At 47.7% G+C, this 16,306-nt stretch overlaps 1 protein-coding gene across 2 annotated transcripts in view; it reads left to right on the forward strand.

Moving 5' to 3' along the window:
* Positions 1-16,306, forward strand: part of LOC144162138 (E3 SUMO-protein ligase PIAS4-like) — a 30,117-nt gene that overhangs the window by 12,647 nt on the left and 1,164 nt on the right. The window lies entirely within an intron of this gene.

Consider the following 16,306-nt stretch of genomic DNA (forward strand, 5'->3'; position numbering starts at 1 on the left):
GCCAAAATGAACAACTTCGACAGCGATGCGCACGGTTGGCACAAAAATACGGAATCTTCGTATAAAAACTGACCATTACTCCTGCTCAGCTGATCAGACAGCTAAGCTGTTAGATATTAATGAAAATGATGTTACGAAATGAGTTACAAAAGCGCTTCGAATTGCAATTTCGCAATACAGTTGACTCCTACTAATATGAACTCCATGTGGACCGTACAAAAAGCTTCGAACTAACACAACTCTCAAACAAACAGAATCCCGCCGTGGCTATGGCGTTGTGCTACTGAGCCCAGAGAAGCGGGGTCGATTACCAGCGGCGGCGGCCGCTTTTCCGATGGAAGCGAAAAGTGAAAACGCCCATGTATTCGCGATTTCGGCACACGTTAAAGATTTCCAGGTTTTATTTTATTTATTTTATTTATTTATTCAATACTGCCAGCCGCCCTTTGGCAGCCAGAGCAGGAGTGGTACAGTGCAGAGTACGAACACAGAGTTTACACGCGACCAGTAACACGGCCCGCGGTTCACAGGCAAGCAATAATGCAGTAAGCTTACAGTGTTACGACACACAAGCGCACGCAATCAGTACACGGCCCACGATTCGCAAAGCAGCAGTAATTCTCGTTACAAATGAAATGCCTACATGAGTATACAATAAAACCGGCAGTGCTAGTCTAATGCAAAACACAACAAAGTACTCTACGCGCATTACCCAGGAAGTGCGAAAAAAAAAAATCTGACGTTGCCTTGTAAAGATAAGAAAACACTGCGCAAAAAAAAAAAAAAAAAACGAGCAGTGTGCGTTAGTGGCATGGTTGCAAGCTAACACGTGTAATACATTAGTTCAACAGAACAGAAGGGGAACAAGACTAGCACTTCAATCATACACAATTTTGGACAGCCGTTGAAAAAACGTTTTGATTAGTTAAGTTAGTAACGTCGCGTGGCAAAGTGTTTCATTCTGCTATCGTTCTCGGGAAAAAGGATAGATGGTGAGCGTTTGTTCTCGTGAAAGGCATTAGGATTGTTTTGTTGTGCTTGTTCCGGGTGGGGCGTGTCAATCTTGAATTTCAGGTAGGTATTGAAGTCAAGCTTTGAATAACCATTGACTATGCTGTGTAATAATTTAAGTCGATGTAATTTGCGGCGGGACAGTGTTGGTAGGTCAAAACGCCTGCGCAGTTCTGTCACGGATACTCGCCTGCTGTATGCGTTGTGAATAAATCGCAACGCTTTCTTCTGTACCCGTTCGGGCATCTCTGAATCAGTCTTTGTGTGTGGGTCCCAAACAACGTCTGCATATTCGAGCAAGGGGCGGACCAGCGTAGTATACGCAACGGTCTTCGTTCTGCTTGTACAGTGCTGAAGTCGGTGTCTTAGAAGCCAAAGTCTGTATATATTGTATAAATTAATCCTCCACTGCAACACGCCTCATAGGCTGTGTAGCGTCGGAGCGTTAACCTCATAATCAATCAATCAATGAAACAGAAAGCACAATGAGAGCAATGCCATAACTACGCTACACGTCTTCCTTCTTGATTTTCGTCACAACTTCGACTTTCCTTGCCAATACAAGCGCACGACATGGTTTGTCCTGTGTGTGAAGACTTATCGCTAACGTTGAAGCCTGAAGCCTTTACCACCCAAATGCTTACACGGAGTTGTGTGCAGCCAGGAAACTACAAAGAACGTAGACATGCGTACGCTGTCGCGAGTTTCAAGTGAACTGCAGCGCGCGGCCTCGTTGCGAGGGCGCCGACATAACACATGCACGGTGTTGTTTTGACGCCGAAAATTTTGAATTTCCTTGAGAAATGACTGCTACCTTTATGTTTTTATTCAAAATACCTCCCAATTAACCAACAAAATTGGTCTTTGCTTCGAATTATCAGGCAATTTTTTAAACGAATTGCACGTAAAATTTCCGGAACCAGAACATCACTTCAAGTTAACCGAAAATTCTAACTAAGCGAGTTTTAATTGTCGGGAGTCGATTGTATCTTGTTTGCGAACGTATTGACCGGACGTAGTCCGAACGAGCACAAGGAACACGACACGATTGTTGTTTGCGGTTTAAAGCTATTCTTCAGTTCAATATAGTAATCAAATTTGAAAAGCCTGCAGTTTTATTGTAGCATACAAACATTAGGCTGTCTGTTTTACGGTGTTTTCGACACGCTAATGGAATGTCTTAGGGGCAGCGGCTTCATGTTCTTTGTGTTAAAACTGTGACACGTAATTACCCGCGCGTGATATCGCCTAAGATAAAACTATACACGAACATGTAGCCTCCTGAGCAGCCAGACTTCATTAATATGCTTCGAGGTCTCTTCAGCAAAACAAGAGTTACAGCCATTTTCTGTAACCATTCTCATCCCGTAGACGTTCATATGTTTACAACAATTTCTCAACGTTTACTATTTCACTGTGGCCCACCTAATTACGACAAGTAAATGAAATCGCCGTGATGAAAGATCTGTCAGGTCACACCATAATTTTTCCCGAGATAATATACGCTATAAACATCGCACCTTTTCGGCAGCTAAAGTTGCCCGCGAAGTAAAAAACCGTCAGCAACGCCTCATCTAAAATGTTCAGTAGCGATGTCTAAACACAGTTCTAAACACAAGCCTTTGAATAATAATTTTACTGTAGACCACTCCCTGAATATTTACTACGTTAAAACGCATGGAGAAGTGCAGTTAATTGCTGTTAGCGCTTGCTTCCAACACATATGTACAGCTGCAGCCCCTCGCACGCACACTGCTGAAATATTTTACAGCGCAAGGAGCATAAAACGGCTACATCTCTAGAGGTAAGAAGTCGCATTCACGGGACCGAAGACACCCACTCGTGCGCGGCCCGCGAGCGCCCATCCGTGTTTTCTTGTATGTTTAGGAATGGTGGAGACCCGAAGAGCACAAAAGAGCACGGCCTTTTGTGCACGTCCCGACCCTCCTATTTGCTTCTTTTAATAATTCAGCATGCTTCACCGGAAAGAAGGGGACCCTTGGGGCGCGTTTGTAAGAGCGGCTTCGGGCCTCCCGCGTAGGGGAGAAGGAAGGAAAAAAAAAAGAAAAAGAAAAAGTCTCCACCTTGGTGTCAGATTTTCGAAGCTTTCGGGATGTCCCCGAAAGTTGGACTCGCGTAACTGTCACAAATTAATTGAGCAATTGAATACGTTAATTACGGCTTGCGCACAACGGCATCACGTCGCTCTCGCGGCTAGCCTGCAGTCTGTTTTAAAATGTAACACGGCGCTGTAACGATGTTTTGTACCCGTACGTGGGCAAATCAAATACGAACCGGGGAACGCACCGCCGAAGATGCCGGTTCCGTCACCTGGCAGCCGCTCTTTCCAGCCCCTACAGGTGGCGCTGCGGAAAACGGCAATAGCGGACGAGACGGTGATCGGGCCCCCGTAGCAACATGCGTGCCAGCATTAGTATCGGCCTGAAAGCCCATTACTCCGCTTGAAAAAACTACTTTCTTGAAAAATAAAGGCATGCATACGTTGCTGATCGCGAGACAACATTCGATTCGTTTCAGGGTGTCTGCTGCGGTGTAAAAAGCGCTGTGTGCGAGGCAATCCGCTTTGCATGGCTCAGGCCGCAAGGAAGTGGTTTGAGAACAACCCCGCCTTATTGGGCAAACAACCTGCTACAGAATGTGCAACGCTAAGTTTTGGGACATTATTGCAGCGTACGCCAATCAGTGTACGTTTTACTTTAGGCGTGTTTGTTTCCGTGCGTACACACTATAAGCAGAAGCCCGTGCGCACCATGCGCGGCCGATATGTGCGTATTGCGGTGTTTTGTTTGGGTGTAGTAAAACCTAGTTACGACAATGTGTAGTCAAACGGCAAAAAAGAGGCTCCCATTACGTCGTATCAAGTGGTACACAAACGAACGTGTTAGCATTATATGAAAAAAAAAAATATTGTAAGCCCACGTATTTACGCGTGCATGTAGCATACACTGGCATGTGATATTGAAGCGTACACTGTTAAACTACAGGCAGTACTTTACAGGTGTGCTTCTGGCTTGTGTAGTTTCTTTATTTGGCCACAAAGCAGCGCGTGCTCATACAAAGGAAATTACAAACAGAAATGTCAACAACGCAATGTGGTGTGGAAAATGAGGAGAAAGCTGCGCACATGCTGCTTGACAAAGCCCCACCTTCCAGAAAAAACAACAACAACAACAACAAAAAGCAAAAAAAAAACGAAAAGAAAACAAGAAGGAAGACAGCAGGCAAACTATGCAATAATTTCTTAGCAAATAAGGCTTCCGCGATTTGGATCAAATGCATATGCTTTTGCATATAACAGCACATTCAAAGCACTACTTTCTTATGACCGCAGACTAAATTTGTAGAACAATTTTTCTAACGTAATACACTTATTTTACAAAAACAAATGTCAGACAGACAAAATGATAAAATTATATGTGTGTGACAGACACAGGGCTCCTGTGGTCCGTGGTTGTGTACGACTACAGTGCCTAGAGTATATTCCAGGCACTATAGTACGACTACGACTGATGGAGGAATAGGTTGCTGCCCACAACTGAGTAAAGACAGCGCTTGCAGAAAGTGAGTGCAATTGTTCCAGAGTAAGCCTATATTTATTCAGCACATGCGGAATGGCAAATTTTAGCATTTGAAAGCTGTAATTTGTTCTCGGTGTAGGGATGTGCCAGACTTCGCTGTGACGATTACAGCGAGCTGAAACGTTTACCTGCAGGTGAGCTAGGCTTTTCAGAGTAGTACTATTTGTGCGAATTTCGGATTTTAAAGACATTAAAAGCATATATTTATAAACCGAGTTAAACCTTAGGACATTAAATTTAGCGAATAAATGAGATGTATGGGCATTGTAACAGAGATTCCCAATAGCACGCATAGCATTTTTTTAGAGTGTGTATATCTTGTTTTTGGAGGCCTCAGTTCCGGATGCCCATATCAATTGGCAATAATGTAAATGTGAAGCGAAAAGTGTATGAAAAAACTCCCAAGCATTTCCCCGAGGGTGAACATGGTTAAGTGCGAATGCACGGGGTGATGCTATGAGGGGGAGTAAAGTTAAAATCCGTTGGCATTCGCCCGTGAGCGCGCGCGAGCCGACCCACGGAGGTCTGGCAGTTTATCGCTGCATATATAGGGGGGTACGCCGCGCCGAGCCAGGTGGCTGAGAGAGGAGGCGAGCGCAAGGGGAGAGGGACAGCGGCGCACGGCAGCTGCAGCCGAGCGAGGGGGAGAGGAGAGAATGTGACGTCACGGTGGAGAGAGAGGCGCGCGGCAGCTGCTGGGGAGAGGAGGCGCGCTGTGACGTCATACCATGACGTCACGGCGCGAGGAGCGGTGCGGGGAGCGGCGCGCAGCCACGGCGAGGAGGCGGAGCGAGCGTGGTCACGTGGTGAAGTGACGTCACCGCGCCGTTGCTACGGACGCTTTCCCTCCGCTCCGCGCCGTTGCTAGGGAGAGGAGGACTGCGGACGGACGGCGCCGCCGGCGGTGGAAGGTTTGGGGTCGCTTATAAAGTGCATTCGCACTTAAAAGGAGAAGTTTCAGGGGAGTTGGTAGAAGCGACTGGCATCTTCTGAGCATACCCAGAGACTTATTTAATTTGCAGCACACAGCTTCGGTTTGAGAGTCCCATAGCATATATTCATGAAAAACAACTCCTAAAGTCTTAGCAGTTTGGGATAAATAATTTACGTTAAAAACTAATTTACGGCTGAAATTACGTTCTGTTGATTTGACTGCCGGTAAGATTTTTAAGTGCGTCGATCCTTATTACCAAAACGAAAACGGGGGCTACCAAATGCATTTAAGAGCTCGCATTTGAACTACCGGACTCAGTTACAGTATTGTCATTTCTAAAACATCTCGCTTAGACACACTTATTTCGATATTCAATGATTAATCATTAAACACATCCCCACATTTGCTTCTCGCCTTGGCATGCAAAAAGTTTTACGTTGTTTCTTCATTGAAATAAAAGCAAGCGGATTGGACAGCCTCTGCTGCTTATATGTTTGGAAGCAGTGGAATTGAGCCAATTTACCAACAGATAAGCGAAGATCGGTTGACATATTATGCGGCAGTGAATGTAAATAGTACCAGAAAAAGACGATCACAAGGTTATACAAAAAGCCTACCAAATCAGCGTCCTCACCGCAAATAACCATTAAATGTGGCAGCCGTAATTCCCTAAAGAATAATTAAGGCCCCACGTACGCACGCGTGGGTCCGAAGGACTTTCATTTTTCTCCGCAGCAGACACCGATGAGTCCCAAAACTCTTTCGTTTACATGCAGCTTATATAGCTTTAAGAAAGTTCACAGAATATTAACGCTCGTTCAGTCTATATTTTCCGATTATTTATACGGCATTGTCGAGTACTATATATGCAATTACAATTTTCCTGTCGCTTCTGCGAGCCCGCACGTATGCCGCCGGCCGCCTCCGCCGGAGCGACCGGTCCGCCGATCACAAGCATATCGGGCCAGCAGGCACCGCACCCTGATTGGTCAATTCTAAGCACGCTGATTGGTTGGTTTACAAGCGGATGTGACGTCATTTTTAAGGATGGCTTTTTTTTTATGGGAGAAACACGTGCTGCCTTGAAGGTGCCCTGCTCTGACCTCCGACGTTTGCGGCGCATTTACTTTTCTGCGGCATGGCGGGCTCGTCGAATGCTGCTCCCACCGATGAGGATCGTCGGCGCTGCTCTGACTGCGACAAGGTGTTTTCGCAACGAAAAGTCATGCTTAAACACGAGAGAAACGTGCACCACAAAGAGGGGACAAGCTCAAAAAGCCACATGAAGTGTGACAAATGCGGTCACAGCGTTACAACTTTTGACAACCTCCGCCCCTTCACCACAGAGCGATGCACGGTTTCGACGCTGAGATTGTGCAACTGGTTTTCGGCAGCGCTGAAGGTAAGAAAACTTGGAATAGTTTGCTTTTATTTCGCCTACGTTAATCCGCTTCATCTAGTATTGTGCTCAGTGATTTAAGGACTTTTATCGTACGTGACCTTGAATAGCTGTGAGCAGCGTTTAGAAGTAAGAAAATGTAAATATGAGCGAAGGGATATTCATATTTCATTGAATGGACATTAGTGTTAGATAGAAACGATGACTTCATTGTTTTGTTTGCGACTGTGTTACAAATTTTGGTTAGGCCTCAACGTAGGCCAATCAAGTGTCAAGTCCACGCTCAGCGACGTTGCAATTAATGCAGGGTATCTTTCCTGCTGTTCGCTAAACTGAATCAAATGGAATGTAAATGTGAGCTGACGTATGTTCGTCACTGTGTAAAATCAACCTCCGCTTGTTTCATGTTGTGACCGTCCCAAATTTCTAGGCCTAACGTATTAGCAAGGTGACGTTCGCAAGTGGCAGTTGCGCGCATTCCCCATATTACAACAATATTACGACGCGGAGTCGTGGTTCTGGCGAGTTGGTACATCACTGCCAGAGTTTAAAAGCGCCGCAAAGACGGCGGACCGAAACAGAAGGAAGACTCACAGCGCACAATTGTCTTTGTGTTTCGGTCCCCTGTCCTGGCGGCGCTAAAAAAAAAATCTTGGAATCAAGGCAACGCGACGTAACCGGGTTTACGTTACCGTTTACCGTGTTTGCGGGAGTCGACTGCGCACACGCGAAAGTTAACGTGAACGGTAACTTACCGGCACAGGCTTTACCGTCGCCAGCGAGCCGTCGCGTATTGAATAGTGTATACCGTCGCGAAAAGTGTACCGTCGCGTATTGAATACAGCAAATGCCGTGCGCTCGGCGCTTTATGCTTCGTACAGCCTGTGAAAGTAATCTTACTTGATTCTGTTTATTACGTGTTTCTTCTTAAATAATGCTCAGGAGAGCGACAAACGACCATTTTTCTCAGATGAGCGAGCAAAATGACTATCCATACTCGTGCTAAGCCTTGCTCGCCTCAAACAGTTCCGATAAGTTTCTGAGCTCGCAAAGTGCTGTTAGGCCTCCAAAATTGTACTGGGCAAGGTAGTTAGGTTATTGAGTAATTACTACATATTTTACCCATTTCTTGCCTAAATATTTAGCGCTGGGGCAAATTCTATTTTACCTTGATTCTAACTTTACTCAGTAGATGGCGTCACCAACACATTTTCTTTGTAAACCTGTACAGGTGATAACAACAGTATTTTCAAAACAATTACAGCTTTTGTAAAAGATGGCAGTATCATTAAGAATAAATGTGTGGTTGTGATTATGGTATGCACTACAGTTGCATTCAAATTGCATGTCATCCCGCGCTGGTAATCTTTGGACTGAAAACTGGACTGGATGGTTCATCTAGGTTGGCCCAAGCATGTTGCAACTCAAGCCCATGCCTCTGCTTGATAGGAGTGGTGCTTGCACCCGCGTACCAACAGGTGACGCGACAATGAAAGCTAGTGCCCTGTGTTCTGCCACATAAATCGGTGTTTTATATCATGCTTATGTGTGCGCATGCCGTCAACTTAGCCAGTTTCGGAGCTGAAAATGTTGCTCCGGACTGCCTGTATGTTTTCTTGCACCCCTCATCCAGTGCCCGTTTCCCCGGGATGGTGCATACCCAACCCTGCCTGAGCCCGTTAAGCTCCAGAGGACTTCCACCCTGGGCCACGGCCCACAATGGCCCACCCGGTGCTGCAGCCCCGTCCACTCACGCTTCGGTAGCATGCTGCCATGGGTTCATTTTGGATAGCCGGGGAAGGAGGGGGGGGGGGGGATTAGGTGGTGCTACAATTGACCACGGCAAAACTAGCAGTGCTAGAAGAGGCCAACTGTGGGGACAGATACTCCTGTACAACAGAAAATGCCTGCTTTTGCTTACACTGTTTAATCTTTAAAAAAAAAAAGCAACACCTGGGCCATGAAGCACAGCATAGTGGAGGGCTACGGACTAATTTAGACAACCTGGTGCTATTTAATGTGCACCGTAATCTTGACACAACGGCACCATCGTATTTTGCCTATTCATTCCCTGCAATTACAGCCTGGCTGTCCTCAGTTACTGCATGCTGCAACCCTCCTTAGCTTGTCATGCTGCCAAAGCATGCTACAAAAGAACTCTTGGCTTGCTCAGACTGACATTTGGGTTTCGCTACCGTTGACGGATGTGAAGGCTCACTTACAGCCTCTGTACATTTTCTTTCGCTTGCTAGGAGACCACATTCACAGGCACTACAAAAATTTCAGTGCCTTGGAATGTCGCCACTTTTGCCTGCAGTTGGATGTGCACTATACCCCCGCCCCCTCCCCAAACATGTGCTAAGCTTTTTTTGTGAGCTGAGAACAAACTCATTTATTACCTGTCAGTTCAACTACCTAAAATGCAGTCCTGCAGAGTATGGTCACTCATGCTGTATGTGTTTCGTTTTTCTGTATTCAGCAAGTTCCTGTTGTCATGAAGATGCTCCATCCCCATTGCCTGCTGCACCTGTTACTGGACAAGTCACTGGTGCTCCAAGAACTTTCATTTTGAGCTGTGAATGCAACACTGAGGGAGCTGAAGGCATGTTGAGAAATGCGTCGCCTGGGCTGCAGTTGGTGTTTCCCTTATTGCTTGAGATGTGCTCTAATAGGAGTGTTGCCACACTACCTTGGCAATGGGGCCTACACTGTATTCATACTAATCCAAATAAACATGATTTACCTGGAAAGTTTGCTTCAGAGACATCTCTTTGCTACAGACAGCAATATAGGCCAGGGTGGGAAATGGGAACTATTGAGTGCATGGTGGAGGCTGCCACGAGCACACCTCATTTGAAAGACTAGCAACAGTACCACTTGATTATGAACTTCTGCAACTTAACTTTCCACATGGTGGTTCGTTGTGCCCCTGCAGCATTCCAAGAAAAATGGCATTCATGATGGAAATGCGAGGGTTTTCAAGGTCTTTCACAGCTGTGTCAATTTTTGAGCACCACAATGGGAACCTTGATAGAGCCAACATTTCAACAAGAGGAATCCCCTTCAGATAACTCCACTTGTCAAAGCAATGGCTCAGCAATTGTTCCTAATGGTGTGTTGATAGATAAGCACTTTGTGTGTTACAAAATTTTTTTATTCGCTAATGATCAACCAAACAATCGGGTCGTCCTAACGTGGTAGCCTTATGGTTAATTTTATTTATTCAGAAACTTTGACGCTTATCAAGGGTGTGTGCAAGGCAGTGGTTTGCAAGTGTTTAGAGAACCATCATGAAACCCAGTAAAAGGCAACAAACCTCAAGACATCAGAGATCAAGGCGCTTGCTTTCAAGCAAAAGGAGCTTACATAGTAGCCCCCTAACTTTGCGGTATCCTAAATGGTAGAATGCAGCGCACATGAACAGGCAACAGAATAATGTTTCTTAGCAAAATGGCTTGGTGCAGGTTAGCTGCCATGGCCATTTTGAGTCACGATGAGGAATATTTGTGCATAATCAGCCTCCTACTGTCCACTGCACCACAAAGGCCCCTCCCACAGACTTCAAAAGCATGCTCTGTCATCTGAATCCATTCCTTTCTCTGCAGTGGCAAGAGTACAGTACAGACAATATTCATGCAGCAAGCACACACAAGTAAAATTGGCCAACGAAGTATTTGTGCCAAAGCAGCAGCAAAGCCTAGAATTGTGACGGGGGTCAAAAACACCGCAGCAACTACATTTAAAGGGACCCCGAAAAGCTTTGTGAAGGTGGCAATCAAATGCATTCAGGTGGTAGAACACATAACGGGGGATTTTAGAGCCAAGTGTGAGCCTCATACGTTGTACGGATAATTTGTAAACAATTTTTGAAGATCTCCTTTTTCAGCCGATGAGCGCGACGCCGCAGCGAGCCGACCGCGGCTGACGCAACGGCGAAGGCGCCCCCTGATTCGCCCAATCGCCGGCGAGGTCGGCCGCCGGCGGCATCACTGTTATTGGCTGTTATCTGTTATCCCGAGGCAAATGCGGGTCCGCAGCGATTGACGCGTGCCTAGGCGCAGGAATGTAGCTAGCGCAGAACGGAAGTCGAGCGTCGAGATGTCACATGGCTATTCCCAGCTGCTTTGAAGGAAGCAGAGAGGGAGGAGGAGTCGATTGATTGATTGTATACGGTTTAACGTGCCGACGCAACGCAGGCGATGAGGCGCACCGTAGTGGAGGGCTCCGGATTAATTTTGACCACCTGGGGATCTTTAACGTGCGCCGAAATCTCGTACACAAGGGCATTTTTGCTTTTCGCCTCCATCAGAAAAGCGGCCGCCGCGGCCGGGAATCGAACCCGCGACCTCGTGCTCAGCAGCGCAACGCCTTAGCCACTGAGTCACCGAGGCGGGTAAGGAGGAGGAGTCGATCGGCAAGTGGGGAGGTGCATTTAATTGCTTCTGGCGCAGCTAATACTGAATGTAGATCAATAATTCCAATGGCATTGCATCGCTATATTGGTGCTACGCAACAATACAGGCCTTTTGTAACTTTTAGAGAAGGCTTTTGTGGGTCCCTTTAATTGCAGAATGCGTGAGCTTTCCGAGATGCACCGTAAAGCTTACAAACTGCCCTAAAGCTCTGATGCAGAACAGCAGCAAGTTGAGAGCTATTTTAAAGCTAATAATGAGGAGGTCGTGCAATGAAGTGTGCATGTCTCGTAGAAACATCTGCACTGCTATTCTTGAATCCTGATTTTAGAGGACTCCTTGCAAAATTGCTAGCCATAATTACTTTGGTTCAGGTTAGCTGATGCTTAACAGTATATATAACAGAAATATAGCATGCAAGCAGAAATGATGCGTTAAGCAGACACATCCATGCAGCATTGAGTAAATGGAAGCAAGTGTGGCATCTGTGCAAATCAGTGGTTGCCGAAAGAAACAATGTGGCATGGCTATTAGCAGCAAATTTCCCTAGGGCAGAGGACACGCTGAGGCTTGATTGATTGTAGGGTTTAACGCTCCGACACAACGCAGGCAATAGAGAGTTTTAGCATAGCGGCTCCCGTACGCTACGCTAAGGTTAGCGGGTAGCGGGACCGGACTGCGCATGCGCGCGCGGGGAGTGCGAGGAGGTTGCCCCCTCAGCGGAGGGAAAGACCGGGCATGGCGAAGGCAGGCCGCGCGGAACTAATCCACCCCACCGTGACGAATTTGCTCTCCCCAGTCGCGCCCCGCTACCCGGCGCCGTAGCGTTAGCGGACGGAGCACGCCATGCTAAAACTCTCTAATGAGGCGCGCCGTAGTGGAGGGCTCCGTATTAATTTTGACCACCTGGGGATCTTTATCGTGCGCCAAAATCTTGCACACACGGGCGTTCTTGCTTTTCGCCTCCATCAGAAAAGTGGCCGCCGCGGCCGGGAATCGAACCCGCGACCTTGTGCTCAGCAGCGCAACGCCTTAGCCACTGAGTAACCGCGGCGGGTGGCACTGAGGCTTCATCAACTGGGTGGAACAAACCATTTCTGATTCGTGTTTGGGAGAAGGTGTACATGCAAGTCGAGAATTTCGAAATTAAGAGCATATAAAAAGAAAGTGCGACTCTCGGCCAAGGGCGAGCACAAATCATGGCTGCCTGTACTGCAATGAATGTGCAAGTAGTTTTCTCCACCACCTATTCACCAAGTAGGGTTTTATGCTGACCATACCACTAGAGAGAGCAGGTTACGGGGTGACAAGGGTTGGCTGCAGCGAATCCCGCATGGCAGGCAAATATGTGGCCCTGAAAAGGGCCGTTTTAGCAAGCCGATGGTCTTCAGTGGTGCCTCGTTGCACCTCAGGACGGCGAGCAGTACTGCAGGCAGTCGTTCCTCTCGTGGCCCTTGGCTCCACAGCGGGAGAAGGTGTACGGCACCAGGTGCAGCTCGGTCTGGCAAGAGAATGCCCCGCCCGTACCGCCTGGCCAGCGCCTTCACAAGGATCGCGGACATCTCGTCGATGCCACATCTCGTCGATGCCAAGCGCCTCTTCCCCCGGGAAGAGGCGCTTCAGGCCCAAGCGATCGTCTTCAAGGCGAACGACCCGTCAACGGAGCGCTCCCGGCGCCGGCTTCGCAGATTCTCAAAAACTTACACCGCGCGCCCGTTCGACACTACGATACGCACCATCATTCAGGTTCCCGTCAGCTTGCCATGCCGAATGACCCTGCCACCTTCGACGCGACAGAGGTACTCAGGCTAATCGCCCCCGTCCTTTGACACACAAAAGGACGGGCACAACACCCGCTCTCCGCGGCTCCGAACTTGGCGCCCGTGCGGCTACATGAAAGCATGCGCTTGCAGGCGCCGCCATTACTTTTGGTGGCTCGCGCTTATCGTATAGATACCGCTTCTGACGGATGCCGTAGGGACCAACGTTTATAAACGTTGGTATATAGATACGCCGGGCCGAATTCCAACTTGATACTGGTTGGCGTTCGGGGATCGCTGAAGAAGCGCCGAGTCATCGGACGGTTTTTCACCGACATAAGAAAACCTGGGGCGGTATTCTCGTAACTGTCCCTTTTGAGTCCCTTTCATCGTGACGTACTTTCGTTTAAGCAGTGGGCGTTGGCAGTAGGTTTGTTGCGCTTGCGTTACATCACTTCCGGTTGTTTGCTTCTAGCCAATCAGGGCTTGACAAAAGGGACACTTTTCAAAACTTCGTCAACAGAGCCCTCAAAGGGCGGCCTCTGCGCATGAAGTTAACAAAGCGTAGCGCGGTGTGTGTGCAAGGCAAGCCTCTTAGCTATCATTATGGGAGTGCGCCGTGATAAGCAATATTGGACAACAGCGTCACCGGCCACCATCGCTGAAAGAGCCACAACGGTGATTTTCGTATTCGCCGCTACGAGCGCTTATCTGGGCCTGGAAATAGGGTATTCAAGCGTCCGCCGTACATGGTGGAGACACGTATGCGCTGGCGCCACCATTTTGGGTCACTCGCTCGCCGCCGCCACAAGTCATTAGAGAGTTTTAGCTGACCGTTTTCGACGCTCCGTTCCGGTATCGGCGGCCCGCTCAGCGCAACCGGAGCCAATGCCGTTCGCGGCCAAGCGCGCCACGCATGCGCAATGGCGCTTCCGCTTGCTATCGGAGCGGAGCGGACCGTTAAAGACGGTCAGCTAAAACTCCCTACTGTATCAAAACCGCGCTAAAATTATCTCGGCAACGTGGTTTAGTAAACCTAGCCCCCCTGTCTGTCAACAAAAACAACACGTAGATTTGTGTTTAAAAAAAAAATGAGAGAAAACAGGTAAGCAATAAAAAGAAAACCAAGACATAGACCTGCAGGCGCTCAAAAGAATGGCGCGCGCAGTGACATCACACATGTCACGTGGTCGCCCTGTGCAGCGAAGCGTTTGGAAACGCGCGCCCTTCCATCACTCTCATTTGTCTTCCAACCACTTGAACCACTCACCAACTATAGTCGCTATAGGGACCGGGCGGCCGTTGTATGGCACCACCGTCGCTTCAGCGAACAGCGCCGCCCGTGGCGAACCGCTCGTCAGTGGAATGCCGGTGGCGGTCAGCGCAGCGTAACTGTGCATGGCTTTCTGTCGTTTTTCTGCGGTGCGGCTTGCAAAGCGTACGTAAGCCCACGTGCATTTTTCAGATCGGTAAATCTTGAGCGTGGATGTGACGTTTACGAGGCATGCCATGTGTGTGATTTACGCCAATACTCGGTATTTACAAATAGCAGACGACGCTCAATGCGCCAAGCTGGAAGTCAAGCTGGAAGTGAAAGTTCGTTGCTTCATGCAATTTTTTGATGCCTGCATGCAGTTTCGCGTAGCAAGGAGTATACTGCAGCTAAATGCTCCCACAAAGCCGGTGTGTGCCACCGATCTAGGAATGCTGCGGCGCTGGCCTTAGGCAGTTGATGACGAAACGGCGTCGACGTCGTGCACAAGCGAAAGACAAAGTTGGGGGTGTCTTCTAAGATTTACCTCAAAACAGAAATTGTGATGGGCGACGCTTCCGTAACTAAGTTACCTACGGCTGAAACGTGTTTAATTTCACAGAAATGCTCTTACTACAGTCATCGGGAATCGTTGATAGAATAAATACCGCATGATAGTAGAACGTTATTGCTTGTCGCGGAGAAGCATTGCTTTACAAGAATTGCAATGGTTGCTGGCTAGTTGGTAAATGGTTTTTCAAAAACCAATTCCTGCGTGGCTGAAGGACGCAAGATGGGAGGGTGCCCGAAACCTGTACTCAGCTTCACAACTGAATGCTGCGGTCGGTTTACAAGCTGCCACCTATGCTTGAAAAATCATGCAAACCTTCGTCTAACGACGATAAGGGTTTATCGCAAAGCTCTATCGAATGGGTTTCCTTGGTTGCCTTCTGGATTTAAACTTTGACTAGTTGAGCGTCGAATTTGACCAGCATGCAGTTTGGTCTTTTGATCGCAGCGTCTTTGACTTTGACCATTTCCCATTCGATTTCGCAGGAAGAAAGCTTTGCGTTCAACCATCATAATCATAGACGGAGGGCTAGATGACTGTGCTGTTTAATTTTGAACTTCCATGCCCCCTCTTCAAATCTAAACCTTGTCCAGCGTGTCGGAAATGTGTCTGTGCTGGAGGACTCGGGCTGATGCACCCATATTTGAGGCAACTAATCGCGCGTTTTTGGTGTCTTCACCAGGCATTACACGATTTTTAGGTACTCTGTAAATAATACTTAAGCATTAAAAAACACCGGCTGACGTTACGCTGCCACATTTTTTAACTATCGGTGCCAGCCTTTATTCTACGCAGGTGGTAAAACGGGAAGAGGAGGAGGGATGGTGGATGGTTTGTAGCTTGGGCTGTTGAGTTGGTGAATAACTTTGGCTCTTGATAAAATGACCACCACAAATGTGGGATTTCCACTTTGGCTTTCAGGCTCCCATGCTGTCACAGTGTCGCTCACCAAAACCGAAGGCACAAAGCTCACGGTTACAGAAAGTGTAAACTACCGCAACATTTCTACGGCCACACTGTAATCCATCTCGTATGCAGGTGCCTTTCTATTTAAAGCACGCGTATCGAGGTATCCCAGCGCTAAGGCTGGCGGGGAAACCGCAGTCATTGAAACCAGTGAAGATAATTTAAAGTGGTAGAAATGCATAATAATATTGCTAATAGATTTATTCCTACTCAGGCGCAGAGTGCTGCAAAAAGGGCTCGTGTCAATGTAGCCCATTCCCAACCTTACAAGCATCCAATAAGTTTGCGTAGCCGTTAGAGCATTTGAGAAGAAAATACTACTACTAATAGTAGTTTTATTCGTACTCAGAACGGGTGTAGTCAAGCGCAGATCGCTGCAAAAAGCGCTCATGCCATTGCAGC

The sequence above is a fragment of the Haemaphysalis longicornis genome, unplaced genomic scaffold (assembly GCF_048455015.1).
Source record: "Haemaphysalis longicornis isolate Haplotype H1 unplaced genomic scaffold, Haemaphysalis longicornis Haplotype H1 scaffold_12, whole genome shotgun sequence".
Classification (NCBI taxonomy): domain Eukaryota; kingdom Metazoa; phylum Arthropoda; class Arachnida; order Ixodida; family Ixodidae; genus Haemaphysalis; species Haemaphysalis longicornis.